Source organism: Cupressus sempervirens, chromosome 8, assembly GCF_028749045.1.
Source record: "Cupressus sempervirens isolate cs-2001-9-10 chromosome 8, ASM2874904v1, whole genome shotgun sequence".
In the NCBI taxonomy this organism is placed as follows: Eukaryota; Viridiplantae; Streptophyta; class Pinopsida; order Cupressales; family Cupressaceae; genus Cupressus; species Cupressus sempervirens.
In genome coordinates, this window is record NC_143125.1 from 605,278,383 (window position 1) to 605,284,995 (window position 6,613).

Below are 6,613 nucleotides of genomic sequence, written 5' to 3' on the forward strand. Positions count from 1 at the left end.
GAGATTATCATGGTTTGCATTAAGAAGGATGAGGTCTAGATATGGGGGTTTGACCTAGTTTGGGTTTTCACTTCTTGTCTATATCGATGCTAGCTGTGAAGTAATGTTTTAGTTTCTTCCTTGTTATGTCTTGGTGTCTGAGTTTCGGTCTTTGCAATCTCCCTGCTTTATGTTCTTGGTATGTTGTTGACCCCTTCTTCTAGGTCCTTTTGTACGATCTTCCGTGTTTTGTTTATACTCCCTTCCCTTTGGTCCTATTGCATATGTTTGTAGACTGTGTTGTTGGGGTCATGTTTGTAAATGCTTTTTTCATCAATATAATCATAAGTTTTATATACATTCTAATCATTTTGTGAAGATGGTTAGTGCTCAGATTTACAATTTATTAAACACATTTGGAGATACAAAGTGTTTTACATTTCCTTCTTCTTTGTCTACATCTAGATAGTAGATGTAGTTTTAGTATTATGATCTATAAATTTGGATTATTCTGTTTCCTTCATTTAATCTATGAAGTAATCATTAAATTTACAAAGCTTCATGAATAGAATCAATGCAAGATCAATTAGGGTCTGGATCCTATTATCATACCAGGGTAGTAATTAGCAATCGAGGATATCAAACTATAGAACAATATTAATTCTCTTAATGAAGAGATTGTATAGGTACATCAATTAAAGTCTACAAGAAATTATATACATTAATTCTACAAACTGGATCAATAAATATAAGATTAGAAGGAATCAATAGGAGATAGCATGAAACTAGTACTATTAGAACTCTTTAATAAACTTTTGATGTTAAATTCATCTAAAAAAAGGTAGGAAAATAGAATATATAAAGAATCAACTTATTAGATTAATGTTGAAAACATCTAGCAAGTCTCATCAGTTTAGATTAGATTACTTGATACTTAGGCCTAATAATTGATAGTGTCGACTTATGAATTCAAATAACAATAAAATTACAGAGATTTGTAATTCAGATAATTTAGAATAGGAAGAAAATAGAATCATTATTAAAGGGCCTAATGTGTAGATCTTATAAATCTATTATTTGGTTTTTTCCCTCACATATTATTGTTTTCCCTCATATTTTATTATTTTTTAGGTTACTTATCCCCTATTGGAAGTTTAGCTATGTGTGCTTTGTAGATGTTGATTTGATCTCTACACCTAGGATGGTCTTCCATTCCTTTGAGCACACTTTCTTACCTCGAGTGTTTTCTCCCCATGCAGTGAATGTATTTATTATGTATAATTACTCATCAAAATTTGTATAAATTCGTGAGAAAGAATTATATTTATACTGGGGTATGCCCCTTTTAAAATGTACTATATAGGACTTTGGTCTCGGGCAAGACTGCAAGTTTTCTTACTCTGTTCTTTCCTACCAGTGCCCGTTTGAATGAAGATTTTTGTAACAATTCCTTTTTATTATTTAATATAATACAAGGCTTCGACCATTTACCTTATATATATATATATATATATATATATAACATTATTTTAAAAATTAAATTTTTTATAATAATTTTAAATAAACTTTAACCATAAATAATAGTATATAATATTACATTATGTTATTATATTATTTTAAGATAAGGTTATAGATAATCCTAAATCAAAATTAAATTTCAATAGTATATTAATTATTATTATTAAGCTGATAGGCTTATATGTGGGAGCTTTGCTCTCAGTTTTTGCAAATTTTTGTCAAAAAATTGTCAGCCTTGTCGGACTCCTAAATCATTATTCTAACTTCTTTCGTTATTTTATTAATATTATGTATTTCTATTCTTTTTATTCTATTTATTTCTTTTAATTTCCTCTCCTCCATAAGATTAGCTTTGTTTTTTCCTTTTCTATGTGTAGTCTTTTTAGCTTACCATATTTTTAAAGTAGAATTGTGCCTATCTATCTTACACTTGTACTTCTTGTTTGTATTTATTGTATTTATTTTATCCAGTGGTTCATGATATCAAATTTTATGCACTTCATTGCATTCTATAGATGGTTCACAAGTCTTAGCTATGGAAAAGTGTTTCTTAATGCACAGATAAAATCATTTCCTTGATCCATGCTATTAAAAATCCAATATGTGTATATTTTTTTGTCATTTGCATGATATTCAATAAAGAATAATAACTTTGCACCAGTTTTATTTGCATTTTCATATTTATAATATGTGTTCATACATTACATTACTCCTTGTCCATCTAATTTTTAACAATATATTTTTCTAGAAAGACATGGCTTGCACAATTTGATTATTTTTCTACTATATTTTAGATTAGAAATTTCACATTTGTTTGTACTTATTTTTACATATGTGTATAGACTTTTTTTTAATGAATATTTTATAATACCTCTTCAATTTTTTAATTTTTGATAATACAGTGAAAACATATTTTTTAAAATTTCTAAAAAGTTAAAATATTCTTCTTCTTATACTTTCCTTATAACTCATTTAAGAAACTTTCCAAAATTTACAATATGTGTTTTTAAAGATTTTTCTCAAAAATGGCAAGAATAGAAACTTTATTAAAATATAAATTTTATAGTCATTTTATCTAATTTACATGTAATTGTTATGGCATATTCTTGAGAGCAGTACACAAATTATGTTAAGCTTAAGGTAAGTCAATCTTTTATCTGGTGAGGAAAGTACTCTTTCAGAAAGGAGTAAAAAGAATAAAAGGTTCTTGATTGCGAGCAAAGCATCATCAATTGGACATATTTCTAAAGCAAAAGTGTACAATAAAGTTGTAGTTGATGGAGAATACTAGCACATTAGACCACTCACACAAGTCTGAGGATAGTTTATTTCCTACAATATTATCTCAGTATGTAATCTATAATGTGTCTACCTTGTGACAAACAAAATGACATTCACAATCTCACCTGTTGATCTTTTGTGTAGACTAGTCTACAACTCCTAATGATGCCTACTAACACAACAAACAATTGATGAGAGGTGATGTCATCATTTGAATCTTTTGAAGCTCCCACTCAGGATGACTTGAGGTGAGTTTGCAAGTCCTAATGAAAATGAAGTATGTTTTTCTGCCAATGATTTTTTGTACAAGCAACTTTCTGGAATTAAAGGCTCAAAATGCATTTCTTAACAAATATATTTTTGTACAGATAATATGTATAGACTATGTAACGCCCCGCCAAGGGATCCAAAAGAATTAACCTAAAGTTTCACTAAGTTTGCTAAACATTTTTTTTTTTAAAGTAAGAATGTATAACATACACATCAACACATAGTAGCGGAAGCAACAACATGTAATCATCGACAACATACATTGCAAGTTACATTTCCTAAGGATCCCAAGACGTTGAGTCACGTTTAAATTTAATTAATTCTAAGTCTGACAACTATCACATACATATGAAAGAATAATCAGAAAATCCCATGTCCATAATATACATTTGTTCTGAATGCCTCTTGGCAAATTAATTTGGAATGCTCAATCATCCTCTGTACAAGTCACAGGGTATGAAAGGCTTAAAAGAATATACATACGTAAAAATAGAAATGCATCAACCTCCACGAATCCATGTTACAAATTACAGTAAAATAAATGAAATCATCCACCATACATGATACATCAATACATCCATAATGATAAAACATCCAAGTACAGAATGAAGGTAAATGCCAATAAAGAAAACTCCAGCCACGGTGACCACAGAATAGATCTCAATGGTAAGAGTAAGAGCACTACCACCCGACCGCGTGGAACCTAAATGGTCCACTCCCACCACGCTGAGGAGATAGTCTCAAGTCCCAAACAAGGTAACAAAACCTATAATCATAAATACTCTCTAAGTCCAGGAAATCCTATAAGTATGCTAACTCAAGGGTTCCTAAAAAATCAACATCTAAATCCCAGAGGTACCACAAGACACGTAGGAAACCTAATATGCAAGCGGGAAAGTGTCATCGCAAAAGTCGCATAGAAGTTACCCGAGCAATCCCTTAGGAATCCCGGGTCCCTACTGATCCCTGCGGCCACTAGTATCTTCTCGTACTGATGAGGCATACTATGGAATGCAAGGTCGTAACCAAGCGTTCTCTCTACCCCATCCTAGTCTATACTAACACTCAAGGCATGGGAGAGAACATACAATTATCTTATTAGGTTCATTTTCCCTTATTTAGTGTAAATGTTTTCACTTATTAAAACAACTTACAATGGGTTACTCCAGGCAGCATCTTAGGGCCCCGATCCCCATTGCAAGCCACTTCCCGACACTACACATAGATAACCTACCCTAGGCTCATGAAATCATAAATCAAAGAATCATAATAAAATCACCTCAGTCCTATACAAGCAACTGAAAAACATCATAAAAGATAAGCCACAAAATTACATCAGTTCTTCATGAGCAACAGATAAGCATCCAATAATAATCATATGATCACGACAGTTCTTTATCAGCAACTGAAGGCATCAATGACAAATCACAAAATCCAATGGTTTTCCAATGAGCAACCAGAAAGTATCCCAATAGTAAATTACAATACTGATCGAAGACTCCAAAATGGTCAAGTCAAAACATGACATCATCAAGAACATAACAAACACTTCAGTCCTCTCAAGCGACCGAAAAGCAATCCAAGTATAACTGATCGAGACTCAAAAATGGTTATCAAATATAACTGATCGAGACTCAAAAATGGTTAAGTCAAGTATCTCAAATACATACATCTCAGCTTCACACAAGGAAACTGGAAAGCAATAACAAACAGTAATCACAAACATGTCATAGAGCATATCAACACATTGCCAGGGTTGGTTTAAAAGATCAAGATCAAAACAACATAACATCACATTCACGTAATCCCCGAACCTCTGGTAACAACCTAGGACTGGTCAATGCTAGGACAAAACCCAAAACACCCCATAATACAGATAATACATAGAAATATAGAATAGTCTCACAATTTGATTTAATCTTAATTATATAATGTTAATTCAAATGTACGGGTTTCTATTCTCGTTTCCAGTGTATAATTTAGGTACTTATGATTTACAATATATCCCTTAACCTATTCTTATATTATCCACTCTAGAATTATCAATTATTAATAATTAATATAATTACTACTAATTTCATTAATTAAAAATAAACTTATTTTAAATACATTATTATTTAAATAAACAATAATTAAAAAAAAACTTTGTTAATACTTTCATTTAAATAATAATTAAGAATTATTAATAATCTTATTAATAATTTTATTTATTTAATAATAATTAACAATATCATTAAAACATTTTTTTAATAAATATTATTAATTAAAATAATAATTAATAACAATTAATATTATTAAAACTAATAATAAAATATCAAAAAAAATAATAAAAACTTTATAACTTTAATATAGGCCGTCGGCCTTTTAAAGAGCTCGGCACGGCAGGCCTGCTGACGCAGGGCCTGCAGTAGCCTGGCTGACGCAGTACCTGCGCCAGCAGACTGCTGGCGGCAGCCTTTATAGGTATGGGGGGGTGTGGGTACTCCCGCCCCCCTCCCTTATTAATATAAGCACAATTTTTTTTTGTAAAAAAAAACTTTATGATATATATTTTTTTTCATCGTTTTTAAACGATTTTCTTTTTCCCAATATATATATATATGTGATAGAACGAACCACTCAGATTTCTAAATTAAAAATATTCTTTTAAAAGAATATCGTATAAATTTTATATATATATATATATATATATATATATATATATATATATATATATATATCAAATTTCTTCTCTCTCATTTTAATAGAATTTTCCAATCAAGATTATTCTTTTCTTTCAAAAGCTCCCCCTAGTTTAATTTGTAAAAATCTATCATCTAGAACGAGGGTTTCAAATTGATTTATTCTTCCAAATTCATTATGTAGATGAAATATGATATAGTATCAACAGTGAAAATCAGACAATTCGGATTGATAATCCACAAGCACAAAGAAGACAAGATTATTGAATTGCATAATTCAACCCATGATCAAACACAAGACCCTACCTCAATCTGATGCTATTAAGCAATCTCCAAAAACTGTAAGAGAATTCGCTCCTCTTTAATAACCTTCTTCTGAAAATCTTCTTTAGAATTCGCCTTCTGAAATTTGCTTCCAAAAGTTGTTTCCCAAAATTCCTTGTCCTTTTTCGTGTCCCAATTCCTGTCTCTCCAAGAATGAACCCCCAACGTTGTGATAAACAAATTTTTTTCTCAAACTGGGGCACTAATTGTGCGTTCACCCGAGAAGACTCTTTGCACAACTCAGTTAACTCCAATTAACCTTTATTATCTTTTCTTTTCTTTTGCATTCAACTTTCATGCACATTAAGTTGATTTATTAAATAACTTTATTTAATATTCTACTTGACTTCTATTTTAAATTAATTTATTACTTTAATCTCATGTGTACTTCATGAAATTAAAATAACATTATTAATTTCTAATATTTAATCTTTTAATTTAATTCTCATATTTAAACTCATGCTTAGATCATGCGATCTAGAATTCTTAATAATTTAATATCTTTCAACTTTTAAATTATTTTAGAACTCAATTGATAACATATTTAATTAATTTAAATA